Source organism: Camelus ferus, chromosome 2, assembly GCF_009834535.1.
Source record: "Camelus ferus isolate YT-003-E chromosome 2, BCGSAC_Cfer_1.0, whole genome shotgun sequence".
NCBI classification, from domain to species: Eukaryota; Metazoa; Chordata; class Mammalia; order Artiodactyla; family Camelidae; genus Camelus; species Camelus ferus.
Window position 1 is genome coordinate 100,211,142 of NC_045697.1, and position 17,248 is coordinate 100,228,389.

Consider the following 17,248-nt stretch of genomic DNA (forward strand, 5'->3'; position numbering starts at 1 on the left):
ATGCCTGTAGGTCTATTTCTGTTTTTTAAATACGTTCATTTGTGTCTTTTTCTTTCAGATTCCAGTGTAAGTGATATCATACAATATTTTTCTTTCTCTTTCTGGCTTACTTCACCTGTATGATAATCTCCAGGTCCACTGATGTTGCTGCAATAGAAATTGTTTCATTCTTTTTTATAGCTGAGTAATATTCCACGCTATCTATCTATCTATATATACACGTATATATAAATATAAACATATGTATACCACATCTTTATCCAATCATCTGTTGATGGACATTTAGATTGCTTCCATGTCTTGGCTATTATAAATAGTCCAAAGGCAACATTTTTGTTACAATTGTTGATAAATAAATTTATCTGAAAAATATTGATAACGCTTGCTCATGGCACATTTAAATTTTTTAAAGAGGAAATTATTCAAAATAATATCCTAATGTCAAACAGCACGGCACAGCTCAAGATAAACGTATTCTCAATTTTATCTATTTATCTCACCTAAAAGGCCCTTAGCTCAAAAGTGCTGCAAGTCACGGACCACTGGTTTGAGTTTATTTCCAACAAGCACTCTATTCTCCACCAGCCTGGGTCCCAGCCTTTCACCCTTGCATCCCCCTGGCCTGGACCCAGTATTTAGCACAGATTCATCAGCATTTTATTTATTTCCTGAATGAAATTCTTTAATATGACATAAGAAGAAATACATTTACTGGTGGGTTATAGAAGAAAATTATACACTGGTTGACTGTCCTTATTTACTCCAATGGAAAGAGTATTCTATTTCTTTTTTAAAAATGTGACATTCTACTTAAGGTTTTTTGTTTTGGGGATTTTCTTTTATGAAGTAAGATCACTTCTGTTCATCATCTTCCTGCTACATCACCCGTTAGCTTTTTAGAAAGCACGAAAGCTAGTGCGCATCACTCAAACAGCCAGTGTAAATTAAACTACTCTATTTTAAGTCAATACCTCATCATATAAAGGCTTTAAGAAACTCATGAATAATGTTTACGGAAAAACTTTAATATGAGGATAGGCATATAACAACAAGAGAAATAAATTTCATTATGGGAATTTGGAAGAAGACAGAAAACATAAACATAATCTGATGAGCATATTAGCTCTGCATTTTCTTCTGAAGGAAATGAAAAAACAGTTCAAAGTTTGGAATTTCCAAATTACTTTGCAGGCATTTAGCCCCAGTTTCCCAATAAAATAATTTAATTTATTTTCTTTTTTCATCATGTAAACAGAAGCCTGAACCATTTTTGCAATAAACTGTTGGATCAAAAAAGCATTTTTCCCAAGATAGAAAGTTAAGGCGCTGGAGGCCAAGGACTAAACTACTTCCAGCTGTAAAAGTTGATTTCATTTTTCCTGGGAAAGCTGGTATTAGCTTTCAATGCGATTCGTGTAATATTTAAGACATGTCAATGGAAGATCAACAGTGCCAACATTAGTGAGCAACCTGTACACACACTTTTAGAATTAACCATAGCCTTAAAAAATTTTAAGTTCCCACCAAGATATATCTATGCTAGAGGGATCCACTCTTTACAACAGCCAGCATGCAAACAGTCAGATACACAAATAAATTGAAATATAAATAACTGCTTATTTGCTAAGTTAAAGTACCTAACAGTTTACAGAATTTAAATTATGTATTAGATAATTATAACACATGCAAAGAAGGAAGATTCTCACTTGGACCCCCACCCTGAGAAATCTGGGCCATCAGGTTAGTTCCCATGGTGCTTTAGGAGAAGAGAATGCTTGGCTGATTTTCAGGTCCCAGAATAAAACTCCTAAACAAAGAGGGAAGGTGAAGACTTCTCTCAGTCCCATGGAAACGTGCTGGAGACAGCTGGGGTGCACGATATACTCCGGGATGCTCCTCAGAACCTGACCTTTGGTGCTCCGCCTTAAATACCTTTCACCCTGTCCAGAGGACTTAGTTCAAGAATCAAGAAAGAAGGCTGAAGAAATTAACAGAGCTGGCAGTTTCTTTTGGTGCTAAGGTCTGAATGTTTGTCTGCCCTCCAAAATTCACATGTTGGAATATCAACTCCAAATGTGACTGTGTTAGAAGGTAGAAACTTTGGGCGGGGTAGAGCCCTCATGAATGGGATAAATGCTCTTATAAAAGAGACCCCAGGTGGGGATACAAGAATCTGTGACCCAGAGGAGAGCCCTCACCCAGCCAAGGTGGCACTCTGATCTAGGACTTCCAGCCTCCAGAGTTGGTGCGAACTAAATTTCTATTTTTTAAAATTAATTAATTAATTAATTTTTATTGAGCTATAGTCAGTTTACAATGCTGTGTCAGTTTCTGGTGTACAGCATAATGTGTCAGACAATTTCTGTTGTTCATAAATTACCCAGTCTGTGTATTTTGTAACAGCAGTATTTCAACATTACAAAATTCACAGCAAATTTTAATCATTCCGTATTTTCTCAATCAATGGCTCCTAAAAATACCATCAGCCTCATGTGCCTCACTGACAAAATGTTTAACTATTAAAAGTGTCAGCACTTATTTTTTGGTCTCTGTTATCCAAAGCATTTACTAAACTATTTAGTAAATGTTGGACATTATTATGAGCACTTGCTATGTGGTCCTAAGCCCATGGCCAGCACTCTGAATGTGGCTGCTAGCCTCGGGAAGCTCAGAGCCCAGTTAGGGAGACAGATGCTCACACACACCTTTATAACCTGCTGTGCTCAGTGCTGTAACAGAAGCACACGCAAGTGCTGTGGATGTCTTAGCCAAACAGGTAAATCACAACACACTATAGCCAAGGCCACACTGATATGTAAACAATGTGCTCTGGGGTCGTAGAGGGTGGAACGATTAACCGGGCCGTGGTGAGGAAAGGCAAGCGGGGTGAGAGGACACCTCATAATGAGGGAGCATGAAAGTACATCATGGAAACAAAGGATGATGGAGAATAGCACAGAGGAACTGCACACAGAAACAGTATCCTCACGCAAACCCCAGTTACCAGAAAACATACTTCTCCCGTAAATGCAGAGCTGCACCTGGCCTGAAGTCCCCAGGTGCCAAGATTCTGTAAAATACAATCTGAAACCTCTGGTCAGGAGCAGAATTTCTCAAAGATATTTCTTCTGTGGATTGTTTTGGCTTTAAAAACTAGTCCCATGGATTACTTTTGCTTGCCACTGGGAAGAAAAACTAAAGAAAAAAATGACCCACTCAAGGATTAATGGAAAGTACATCACTACTTTTGAGGAGATGTCAATAAAATAGTATTTGCTTTAAATCAAATATAGTGTAATAAGAAAATATGGAAGAACTGAATACAACTTTCATGAACATTATAGTCTGTAAATGAACGCTGTAAGTAATATATGACATTAAGCCATGGGCCATTTGCAGAGCCACCATGGCTATATCTAAAGAATCAACTATTTGGTGAGTGCATTCCATTCTTAGGAAATGATGGGCCCCCCCGATAATATAAGATCTAACTTATTTTCAAAAATGTTTCATGAAGGTATTTCATGAGAGCTAAAGAATTACGTACACAATTGTAGGTCTCAATGAGGCACCTATTAGAAAGAGAGCTACTTTATGAAAAGTTAATCATTCAAGAATATGAAATCATCAGTTAAAATTAAACAGGCATTTATCAGATACGTTCTGGAACTGACATTTGCAGCTCACCTGCCTATAACAAAATGAGGGAAAAAATCAATAAAACCCAGCAACTTCTAGTGAAGCAGAGAAATTCAATTTACTTAACAGTGTTGAAGGAAACACTTTGTATGTGGAGACAGTCAGTCTTACTGCATAAAGAATTAGATTGCTCAAGACAAACAAAACTTTAAATTAAGAAGATTAAATAAAGGGCAATTCAACGCCTCCAGGTCTCTCTACTTCGCCATCATATACCCCTGACATTATTATGAAAGAACAAACTATTCCAGAGTTCTGAGGCATTTCAAAAACTGAGCACTTTCTAACATTTCAGCTAGTTCAATTCAAGCTGGTTTTCTTTGCTTGAGGCTCTTTCTACACAAGAATTAGATGAGTCTGAAAAAATGCAATTTGGCCCTGTGACTGCATTCTTGATTTTTCACTATGTCCCAAAGAAAACAAATCCTAAGAGCTCTAGGACAACAAAAGATACTAGCAATTGCTACCAGTACGAAACAGAAAAACGAATACCAGAATGCATAATCTGAAAAATAAAAATCAGAGGTAACTGGTAATTTTTGTTGAAGGTAGTGATTCTCCTGCATAGATGTTCTGCTTCCTTTTTTGATATTCATTCTCTTTCTCTCCATCTCTCCCTGCCTCCCTTCCTTCCTCTGTGTTTGCCGGGTGTGCTGGGAGTGGTGGTGTCCCTTCTCTTTATATCCTCACCGAAGGCATACACATAAAAGCATCGTCAAGGAAGTTTTTGAAGTCCTTGAGCCTTGTCTTCAGCATATGGTTCCAAGTAAACCGAGAGGAGGATTAAACATTGCAGGGAAGACTTTGGTAGGGTTGTAAGACAATCTTTTCTCAGGCTGAAAATGAGTTTTGCATTTCAATCTGAGCTTCAGTGATCAAATCATTTGGGGGGAATGCTTTGACTTTTTATTAAATATAATCTCAGTATCAGCATGTAGAAAAATTCAAATATAGTACCTTTGTGTGTAGTGAGCTTGCAAATAAATAACACAGACCCATTTGGAAGGGAAAATGGGAAGTCTTCCCAAGAGCTCGGTAGGTAATTAGCAAAGAAGAGAGTGCAGGTTTTGAGACACACAAAATCTGGTGTGTTTGTGAAAGAGAGGGGCAGGTGATGCAGAGAATGGACTTCTGAGTCTCTCTGATAAAGGCAAGATGCCAGTCTAACATAGATGACAGCAAAGAAGAGTTTCTAGAAGGAGTTTACTATTAAAATGACAACAGGTCATGGTTTTTTAAATGTAAGAATTCATCAAGTATCCATCATTCCTACAAAGAGCTGAGCAAAAATGTTCTAAAATGCTCAGTAATATTAGAAGGAGGAGGCCTGATTCTAGGCATACCCTGTCAAATTCACATGATGCGTAAGGTTTAACATCTTGTCTACAAGGAGATGTAGGTTTGGTAGGGAGGCCAAACATATGTAAATACTTTCTTCTCCTCAATACGTTCTCGGCATCTGAGTCCAGGTTTGGATATCTGTTCTCTTGTATCATTAATCAGACTAGCTATGGGTGCACATGCAGAATTTCAGTCATTTTAGGAGGGTGAAAAATTGGAGGTTGGCATAAGGGGAAAGGGAGCCACTCTGATAGGAATGGCTGAACAGGTCAGTGCTTGGGTGGCCCAACTACCAGCCAGTTTCTGAATCCAAGGAACACAATGGTTTGATTGGTAATCATTCCTTTCTGTGCTATGGAAGAGAGTCAAAGAGGTCAGCCTATATGTGAAAATATACGCAGAAGTAAAAATACTGCTCAGGGTTCATGGACGACAACTTGGATTTCAGACCCCTAGAGTAATCTCCCTACCCGCAATACACGTGCCACGGTGTTAAGGTAAATGGAAGAATTAGGGAGCATCCAAGACAGCCATCATTTAAGAAGCACTTAGGCTCTTTATTATCTTCTTTAACCCTCGTAACCTTCTTGTGGGGTATGTAGTAGGTTTGAAGTCAGTATATTCTATTGATATCTACCAAGATTTCCTTCTCTTCTTTATGTAAATTAAACACTCACATGCAAAGTAATCCTACATATTTTTAAAGGATGCATGCATAATTAAGGCGATATATCAAACACATCAGAGAGGATGGCTTCTGGAAGGGGGAAGAAGTGCACATAGCATAATGTGAGCAAAATGCTTTACTAATGAGTATAAAGTACATCCCAACAGAATTTCCATTTTATAGATAAGAAAACCGGCAGCTTTGAGAGGTTAGGAAACTTGTGCGAAGGCATTTAGCTAAAAAAGTGTTGGTTCCAGGAATGCAGCCATGTTCTGAATCATTAAGCTTTACTGAAACTCCCGATACTGACGTACTGGACTAGAACACAACATTTTTAAATCAAAATAGGAGAGTTTACAGAAACATCTTGTTAAGCGGAAGGTCACACCAGCCCTTTCCCTCTCTAACGTGGGCAGGTGCGTGCCCGAGCAATGAGATGAGCCCTGCCAAAATGATTTCCTTCAATACAGCAAACCCTAAATTCAACTCAGTGAACCCTTATTAGGGTCCTACTCCATTCAAAGAACTCTGTTTTGGATTCTAGGTTATGAACATTTATAAGTCAATGATTTGCATGATGTCAAGCAATTGTGCTGATGTAGTAACCTATGAAGTTTACTGACCCATTTTTATTTACACACAAATCTTGATCAATTATTAGAATCACTTTTAGATAAAGAATCCCAATAAAGGGTTCTTCTAGTCCTTAAGTATAAATATCTTTACAATATATTTTATAAGAAATTGAAATTCAGACACAGCATATTTTTTGGTCAAGGTCTCCACATGGAAGGCTGAGTTGATACAGATTATAAATGTAAAGGGAAAATGATTTAATAGGAAAGCCAAAGAGAAGTGTCTAAGTATTATGCAGGAGGAGATATAGGAGATGGCTAGAAATTGGAACATTTTAAAACTACAGAAATGCAGGAATTAATTATGATCCTAAGATGGGACGACAGGCAAAAGGTTGTCAAATATCATCTTGGTCTGATGGCTAGCTGATGAAATTTTGCCTTTCTTATAACTTTGGATGGGGGTTGGGGGAGCTATACTTCCACAAAACTTTCAAATGTTGTCTCCTGCCTAAACAGACACCAACACTCTTCTTTAAACGAGATGCACTCTTTTCTGTTACTCGCATTCATGACTGGACTAGAGTCTATTCTCCGGTTGCCAAAGCTGGGGACAAGTTATATAAACTTGTTACTGAAGCATTCTAGGAAAGACACAACCACAAGTCTGGGAGGAAGCTGCAGAGTAGACTTTGCTTTCATAAAACTGTAATTTACTGACACCCACCAGGGCCAAAATTGAAGTTCACACTTCCTGAGTCAGTGGTTCCGTATCTTTGGAAGCATGTGTAACAAGAATTCTTTTCAAATTGCTGACGGCTTCCTCAGCTTCTCAACATCTGCGGTGCCCTGGTCCCATGACCATTTTTATTTTGTTTAAAAAAGAAATTTTTTTTTTTCCCGGCCAGCTTAAGATTAATTCAAATCAAAAGGCAATTCATCGTGCTCAGTTCTCTCCCCATTTATTCCACTGGTGAGGGAATTACTGCCAGACAGTATGGTCACGTGGCCTCATAATTCCTGGGCCCACATAAGAGGAGGCATGTTTGTTATTCCTGACAAACAGATGTAAGGATAAAAGGAGGTACTTGCTTGTTTCACTGGTTTCATGTTTGGATCCCTTCATTTTCTTTGCCTTTTAAATCCTAACTTTTGCCCTAGACACCAATTAAAGAAATGACTCCCCTCTTCCCCCTCAAATAAAGGAACAAAAAAAAGCATCCAAAGTCAGTTTTAAAGTCCAGTCCAAGCCTTCTCAGGCTTATGACAGCACAGTGTGTGTGTGTGTGTGTTTGTGTGCACGCGTGCGCGTGTGAGTGTGTGCTTCCCTGATTTAGTATTTCACAGCTTGCCTATATCTGAAAAAAGTTAAAAAAAACACGTGTGAGGGATTGGCTTTTTCTAGTTGCTAGTTTTCACCTACGTCGAAATGCTGTGACAGTACTCTGAACAAGTCAAATGCCTTCAGTCTTTCCTGCTGAAGGAATTTTGACCTCTTCCTGCATCCCCACAGCTCTCCACTGTCAACAGGAGTTTTATTTGCAGCAGAGAAAGGCAGGGACTGGTCCGGATCAAGGTTTCTGGCCTTGGTAACTCTGAGCACATTCCCAGAGCTGATCAAAGACAGACACACACAAAGATGTTGACTCACAGGACAAACTTTTCATCAAAAATAAAAAATTCAAGTGAAGTATCAGTGGATCTTGGTTATAAATCATTTTTACTTTGGGGAAGAAAAACAGAACATGGGAGCCAAACGAAGATTTTTTGAAATGCCCAAATGAACCCAAATACATAAAAAATCCTGTCAGATTAGGTTAAAATGGACACTAGAGACTTCTTTATGTAACTGACTCTTGAATCACAGGAACAAGAAGATCTTCCAGGGATCACAGTCAGAGACAAGTAAGGCTATACACTGACTAATCCTGAAAAAAGCCTCTTCAATCTTTGGTAAAGGTCCTCCGAATCCTTCCAGCCCTCCTTCTGTTAAAACTATATTGTTTTTTTCATCAATGAATTTAATACACCTCATATTTCTACAGGGTGTCATTTTCTCTCTTGGCACTCAAAGGCAGTCAAAGCCATCACTTGTAATGAAGAATTACCCAAGAAATCCCTTACCAGTGAGATTGTAATTAACCAGAAGAGAGGCAAACAGAACAATGAAAGGATGCTGCCCGAGAAACACAAGGTATCACAGAAGGACCAGGGAAAAACCCAAACCAAGAAGGATCATGACTCACTTTAAAGGCCAAGATCTACTCTGCACCCTACCTTCACCTTCATGGGCACACGTATCCATGTCATCTAAAGCCGTATCTTATACTCCATGGAAAGCCAAGTCTTCGATGGAACCAGTGCAATGCTGCTTGCTGGAGCACACCATCACTTGGCAGAATAAGGGTGGGGGAGAAGTAGCAGGTAATTCACAGCAACTGCTACACAGCAGCCAAAAGACGCTGCAGGAAGTACAATGAAGCGCAAGGTTTCCGTTCAGCAATGTCCTGGCAGAATGTTAGAGATTATGCATCTGTGGACCACTGGGGAACAAAGCCTACAGGAAGACCCATCTTGGCATGCAGCCATCCAGGATGGGTCAGAACTGTGGGTAAGTGAAAAAGAAACGGCTGCTGTTACTTTGTGAAGGTGAAGAAGGAAGTATCTTTGAGATACAGCGTTTGGTGAAAGCTACCTAGAGATACCAAGATGACGGAAATCAACATAATTCTTCTCTCATTTCTCACTCTCTCTTCTGATAAAATCTAAGAACTGGGGTAGAAGCAACAGATTTTCAAAATAAGAGCAGCAGGCAGGCCTGATATTCAGCCACAGGCAGGGCCAGGCCAATTCGTGGTTGGCACTTGTTTTGAGAGAAAGGTATTATGAAATATTGTTAATATCAGTTGTGTCTCAACTAAGGGATGACAGAAACCTTACAAGTAAGAAGCAAAAGGGAGAATAGGCGAAGCTAGATGTTTCAAGGGTTTATATTATGCTAATAGTGAAAAAGGAATTATGAATAGTCTGTCATTAAGTACTAGAGATAACAAGTGAAAGGTGTAACCAACATAATTAAGGATAAGAACATTAGTCTAAAAAAACTTAAGAAATAGATCTACAGAAAAAAAAAAGAAGTGTCACACTCGAGAGGAAAATGGTAAAAATAAGAGCTATTAGGACAACAGAATTAAGATAAAAAAGGTTAAAGGAAGAGAAAAAAATTTACAACAGTTACAACAAGGGTTAGTTTCTAGAAAAATAAAAAACATTCAAAATGTTTTTTAAAAATTAAGGCATTAAAAATTTTTTAATAAGACCACCATCAAACCCCCAATGGATAAGTGGACAAGAGATTCAAAAATTTAATAAAGAAGAAACACAGAAAGTGAAAAAAAACCCCACCACAAAATCATTGCCAATGATCAAAGAAATATAAATAAAGGGAATTCCGCCAGCAAATATTTCAGCAAAACTTTTTTTTTTTTTTAAATAAAAGTCTTTGGGGTTGGGATGGAGAAAATAAGTAAACTCATTCATTGCTGATGACATTATAAATAGCACCTATCTGGAGAGACATCTGCTGATGAAAAGACAATAAATATGTTCAGTTACTCCACTGCTGTAAATTTATCTACAGATATAAGTTTTAAAATGTGTATGATCCTTGCAATAAAAACTAACTGCAAGCTATTTAAATGCCCCTAAATGGAGGAAAAGCCAAGTATTTTAGAGTATAATTGATAAAACTGAATATTACACTGTTACTAAAAGTATAAACCTGATTTTTTAAAATGTGGAGACTTACAAAATCATTAAAGTGAGAAATATATGCAAAACATATACATACATATGGATACATATACTGAAATTACATAAAAATTACTTAAAACTTCTTTCCCTTTCAGTTTTATTGCAATATAATTAACATATAGCACTATATAAGTTTAAGGTGTACAGTATAATGATTTGACTTACAAACATCATGAAATGATGACCACAGTAAGTTTAGTGAACATCTATCATCTCAGACAGATACAAAATAAAAGAAAAAGAAGAATTTTCTTTCCTTATCATGAGAACTCGTAGGATTTACTCTCTTAACAACTTTCATATATAACATACAGCAGTGTTAATTATATTTATCATGTTGACATTTTAACCCTAGTACTTATTTATTTTACAACTAACTGGAAACTTGTACTTTTTAACTGCCTTCATCCAATGCCCTCTCTGGCCACCTCCCATCTCTAGTAACCATAAGTCTGATCTCTTTTATTATGAGTTTGTTTTTGAAGTATAATTGACCTACAACACTATGTAAATTCCCGGTGGACAACATAGTGTTTTGATATTTCTGTATGTTACAAAATGATCACCATGATAAGTCTAGTTACCACCTGCCACCAAAGATATTATGTTATTACTGACTATATTCTTCACATTGCACATTTTATACCTGTGACTATTTTGTAACTGCAAGTTGTACCTCAATCTCTCTCATCTATTTCTCTCATCCCCTGTCCCCCTCCCCTCTAGTAACTGCTTGTTTGTTTTCTGTAAATATGACTCTGTTTCTGTTTTGTTATGTTTGTTCATTTGTTTTGATTTTTAGATTACATGTACAAGTAAATTCATATGGTATCTGTCTTTCTCTGTCTTACTCTTTTCACTTTGCAAAATACGCTCCAGATGCATCTGTGCTGTCACAAATGGCAAGATTTTATTTTTTATGGCCAAGTAATATTCCATAATGTATGTGTGTACACATATATGCACATACATATATATGTATACACACTACAACTTCCTTATCCATCCACCTACTGATGGTCAATTAGATTCTTTCCATATCTTGGCTACTGCAAATAATGCTACAATGAAGGTAAGAATGGTTATCTTTTTGAATTAGTGTTTTCTTTTTCTTCAGATAAATACCCAGAAGTAGAACTGCTGGATCCTATGGTAGTTCTAGTTTACTTTTTTTGAGAAACTTCCATAATGTTTTCCATAGTGGCTACACCAATTTACCTTCCACTAACAGTGCATCAGAGTACCCTTTTTTTCTACAACCTGGCCAGCACTTGTTGTTTGTTATCCTTTTGTTAACAGCCATTCTGACAGCTGTGAGGTGATATCTCACTGTGGTTTTGATTTGCATTTCCCTGATGATGAGTGAGGCTGAGCATCTTTTTATGTGCCTGTTGGCCATCTGTGTGTCTTCTTTGGAAAAATGTCTTTTAAGGACCTCTGCCCATTTTTTAATCTGGCTGTTTGTTTTTTTGATGTTGAGTTGTATGAGTTCTTTTTATAATTTGTTTATTAACTCCTTATTGGATATATCATTTGCAAATATCTTCTTCCATTCAGTAGGCAGCCTTTTTGTTTTGCTGATAGTTTTCTTCACTGTGCAAAGGTTTTTTAATTTGATATAGTCCCATTTGCTCAGTTTTGTTTTTGTTTCCCTTGCCTGAGGAGACATATTCAAAAAAATATTGCTAAGACTGATATCAAAGAGCATACTGCCATGTTTCCTTCTAGGAGCTTTATGGTTTCAGGTTTTACGGTTAAGTTCTAAAAGTATTTGGAGTTTATTTTTGTGTATAGTATAAGAAAGCTACAAAAATTATTTTTAATTTATAAATATTTAATATTACACTGCCATTATATATGGAGAAGTATTTCTAAAAATATTACGAGAAAAGTTGAAAGATACATATTTCTATGTACACATAAATATATACATATGCATAATATATTACAATTATATACACTTATTATAAGTTTGAAACAAAAATCAGAAGGAAGCACAAATAAATGAAACTAGTTGTAGTGTTTGGAATATTTATTATGAGTCAATATTTTTCTAATTATAATTTAATTTTTTCCTCTTTTTTATTACATAAATAGATTTAAGACAAAAAGTTCTTAAAGCCTGAAGAAAAGCATTTTCCAGTTGACATATTTGAGTTTGGAAGAAACCCCAAAAGAAAATGTTGAGTTTATAGACCTAGATTTCTCAGAAAGGGAATTAGGTGAGTTTATAATTTTATGAAAGGTCACTGCTATTTGACTTGTATAAGAATCCCTTTCAGTGAGAAAATATTCAAGACAAAACTCAGCCTTTCTAATTTTCCTTTCCCTTTAGAAATATGTGACTCTAAAATTGATGACTGTAGTATTAGACAGTGGTATGTGAAGAAGTAATAACTATGCAGAGAGACATTGCTTCCAACTGGCAATGAGCAAAATTACGTGTGTGATACATGATTCATATTAATATACATACACATGCACTGTACATTAACACACACAGATACTCAGTGAATGATAACCTTTTAAGGTAGATAAACATTATTTGGTAACAGAGTGTGTCTTTGGGAGAGCTTTCCTGAAAGCAGCAGAGCTCTGACGTCATGCCTCCCTGTGCCCCAGCCACTGGCTTTGGGTCAGTTTCTTATACATGTGAACATGCCCTGCTTCTGGGGGCTCTGACCTTTTGACCTTGCTGTTCCTCCCACCTAGAACACTATTTTCCCCATATATTCACATGGCTCAGCCAGAGGTTATATGCAAAATATTCAACAACTGACACACTTGGGGGAAACAACCAATTAGTCCAAACATCTGACTAATCAGAGGGATGTTGTCTGTAAAATCCATAGGGCTGTCCAAGTGCCTCCCCACTGGATGCCAGTCTTCAGATGTGGGCTCAAACATCACTTTTTAGAGAGGTTGTCCTATCTAAAAGAGCATCCAGTCATTATCTCATGTCCCTACCTTCTTTTTTCCCCTAGGGCATTTATCATTACCTCTCAATATATATTATATATTTATCTGTCAAACTTTCTTGTGTCTATATTCCTCCTATTACGTAAGTTCCAAGAGAGCAGGGACCTTGCCGGCTCCTCTCAAGTTTGCCTGTCACTTCTACTTGCTAAATCCAATGGTCAAGTCTTCTCAACTGTGAGTTATCATCAGCCATTGCCCACTCTTTCTTCTTTAAATCCTTTCCCCTGCCAAAGCTCTAGAACATCAGAAGAGTGCTTAATTTTCTGTCCTTCTCTGGCTGCTCCTTCTCCATCACCCTCTCATCTCCCTGACCTCTGAGCCTGGCTGGAGCATCTCTGGTCTCAATATCCTGGTGTTCTCAGCAAAAATCACAGCTTTAAATAACACCTACATGCTGATAACTCCCAAATTTCTACCTTCCGCCTGAACTCCAGACTTATCTATCCAATTTTCTGCTTGTCATCTCCCTTGGATATCAAACAGGCATCTCAAACTCAACTTGTCTCAAGCAGAACTCCTTGCTTGCCACCCCTAAAACATCCTCCTCCTCAATCCTCCCTAGCTCAGTTAATATTAATTTTTCTGGTCAGACCCAAAACCTTAATCTCATCTCTGATGTTACTCTTTTCCTTATGCTCCATATCTGGTCTGTTAATAAAATGTATTGATTCATCCTTCAAATGATACCCAGAATCATATCTCTTCTCATCTCCATTTCCACCATCCTGGTCTGAGCTGGCATTATCTCTTATATGTATTATTGCAAAAGCCTCTTAACTGACCTCCCTCTCTTTCTCCTTGCTTTTTTTCAAGTTATAACAGCCCCAGAGCCAGGGTGCTTTTGTTAAAACATTTAGGTGAGATCATGTCATTGCCTTACTCAAAACCATCCAAGGGCTTCCATGACACCTAGAGGTCATCAGATCTAAGGGCCTGACGTGGCTACTTGTTCTCTCTCTGATCTCATCTGTCACTGCTTCTCCAGCCACATTGGGCTCCCCTCTGTGTCTCCAACAAGTCAGACATGCTACTGCCTCAGGGCCTTTGCACTTCTTTCTTCTACCTAGAACGTCATTCCTCAGATAGGCACCTGGGTGGCTCCTTCATATTCCTCAAACGCACTTCCTTATTGAAGTCTTACCCAGCCCGTCTATCCAAAATTTAAACTTCTCCAGACTACTTCACTAATACAATAACTACTTAGATTACATTTCCAGTACTCCTAGTTTAAAGCATTTTAATGGGAGGAGATCATACAGGCCAGATCATGAGAGCCCTGGTGAGCTAAGCAAAGTTTTGACCTTTCCCAGAAGGTGGTGAGGAACCAGTAAAGGCTACTAAGCAGGGATGTGATACCATCATGGTTGTGTTAGTAAATTATTATTTTGGTAGTGCTATTTTTTTTTAAACAAAACATAAGGAATATTAAACTCTGGCATAATAAGGAGACCAACAGAATTTTTTTGGAGATTTTAAGCAAAGCTAAACTTTTCCTTAGTCAAACTGCTTCCATTTCTATCCACCACTTTATGACAACCTTTTACTTCAGTGGTTATGTTCACTGAGTCTATTTCATAGGAACTGATGGAACTTCAAATTCTTTAACCATTTGGGATTTCACATTAACTTTCCCTCCTCAAAGTTACAAATACTAAACAATCAGAAACCCCTAAGTAAAGCAAGATTTCACATTAACAGAAAAACCTTTAAATATTAAGTAGTACGATAAAATTCTAAGTGACTCGAGCCCCCCTGTGGCAGGCTGGGGGCGGAGGGGAGTCTATTTCCCTGCTAAAGGAACAGATTCTACTCAACTCCAGCAAATTGTTGCCAGACTTCTCTATTTTTCAAAAAAATGCCAAAACTCAGGTGTTTATGTGGAATCTCTCAAGTTTTGAAATACTGACATGAAATCAAACCTTTCCACCATCCCGTTCGACTCCAGTGGTGGCGATTTTTGCCATCTAACGGGTGATCTGGGAGCCTGCATCACCCTCTCAGTCATTTATTTCCTTGCTTAGCTGCTCTATGCCTCGGTTTCCTTGTCTGCAAAACTTGGATAGCAGCACCATCATCTAATCAGGTTGCAGTTAGGAATAAATTAAATAAAAAATGGAAAGTGTTTCACCCAGTGCATGTCCTAGAGCAAGTCCTCAAAAAAAGTTACTGTTTTCATGATCGCTACTCCTTTGAAAATGAACACTTAGCATCCGCCCTCTTAAAATTTATGCGTTTCTGAGTCAGCTGATGGTATTTCCTGATACACACTCAGTGGAGATCACTCTTCTGAAGACTGTGCAAATAGGCAAGGAAAATAAGCAGGGTGCCCGCCTTTGTCAGTGTAACTAGAACGAGGAATCAGAGTAGACGTGCATTAAGTCGACTTAAGGACATGCACTGAAATTCATGAAATGCATGAAACGGATGTTTGCAAAACCACAAGTAAAGCTGGGAATCTTAAGCTAAGGGAGCAATGAGAGTTGGTGGATGATAAGGCAGGGCTGGGTATAGGATGGGTCCACATCAGATAGCTCCCTAAGGAAAATGACTGTTTAGGCAGGTTTCAAAACAGGACAAGAGATGACATTTAAATTGGTGTATATAATGGGAAAGAAAAGTGATTTTTAGGAAGATCTCATGGAATTCTTTCAACTATGTAAGCCTGCAGATTAGATCAGTTTCCCTGGCTGGAGTGGAGCTCTGGACAGGGAGTAAGGGAGTGTCTTTGGCATTTAGCTATGAGGGGTAGGCATGGGAAAAGATTAAATCAGTCAATGGTGATAAAAATGAAAAAGAAAATAAGATAAATGATCTAGCCTCATTTTCTCTGCTAAAGCTGCCTCTTCAAAATGCTCTCTCCCTCCAAAGGAAGATCTGTTTAAAATGTGGTCCCTTTAACAACACTCTGAAAGCTCTCTCTCACCAGGCAGTACAAAAATGCTGCAGGCACCTGGTCTGTGAGACAATTGAGGTGGACTATATTTATCTACACTTTTTTTCTTCACTCCTTAAAAAAACAAATCACACGTCTGCTGCAAAAACCACATAATGACATTTAAGGGAAATATTTCAAATGAACAGAATTATCTATATTTCCCAAAGTTTATACAATTCTTTTCATTTTTATATTTTCCTGTCTAATATATGTTCATATGTCTACAGATTTGTCAGGCTATCATTATTGTGTATATTCAGTTCTGTCTTCTATTTTGTTCACTTACCATGCATCCAAGTGTCCCCCTAAGTCTCTACAGTCACCACGATGACTTAAATGTCTGCGTCTTACTTCATCAAATTGATGCCTCCTAATTTGGTAAAATATTAGGCATTTAAATAATATCTGTTCCACATAGAAACCAAACTTGTGGTTACGAGGGGGGAAGGGGGTGGGTGGTGGTAAAAACTGGGAGTTTGAGATTTGCAGATACTAACTACTCTATATAAAATAGATTAACAAGGTCCTACTGCTAGGACAGGGAACTACAGTCAAAATCTTGTACAATGAAAAGAATACATGTGTGTGTATATATATATATATATATATATATATATATATATATATATATATATATATATATATATATATATATATATATATATATGACTGAATCATATGCTGTACACCACAAATTAACACAACATTGTAAGCCAACCATACTTCAATTAAAAGAAATAATGAAAAAACAATGTCTGTTCCTTTTTGTCAAAGAAAACGCCGTAATACCCATCGTTTGCACAGAATTATGGATTTAAAAAAATGCTATTGGACAGCTTCCTTGGATAAATTCAAAGGAGTGGGAGGACTGGGTCAAATGGTAGGAACATCTTAATTTCCCTTTAGCCCACATATAATAGGAGGAGCACAAATGGGTTGTAATGCTATGATAAGAGAAGTGGTAACTTTGGATGCATAACCAAAGACACTTAGGTGGGAGTGTGATTTATACTAACTCACACTTCCGTTCATGCTCCACAACCTCATACGGGTCCACACACACTAGATATTGGCCATTTAATAGAGCACAACTGAATGTCAAGTCAGGCCTTTTCCCCACCTTAGCTCCCTCTGCAAAGCTAATGTGCTGATAGTAAAGGCACAAGTAGCCACCTCTCTCTTTGGATAAATTGCTCAGGAGAGGTATGATAGTGAATCTGCAAGCTTCAAAATCTAATA

The 17,248-nt window shown here is 37.6% G+C and overlaps 1 protein-coding gene and 1 long non-coding RNA gene across 2 annotated transcripts in view; both read right to left on the reverse strand.

Annotated features, from left to right (window-relative positions):
* RNF150 (ring finger protein 150) overlaps positions 1-17,248 on the reverse strand; it is a 225,570-nt gene that overhangs the window by 142,402 nt on the left and 65,920 nt on the right. The gene's annotated exons all lie outside the window — the stretch shown is intronic.
* Positions 79-10,829, reverse strand: LOC116658694. Its single transcript, XR_004313961.1, has 3 exons — positions 10,651-10,829; positions 4,774-4,782; positions 79-91 (listed from the first exon to the last, which is right to left on the reverse strand). It is a non-coding gene; the product is annotated as an uncharacterized LOC116658694 (long non-coding RNA).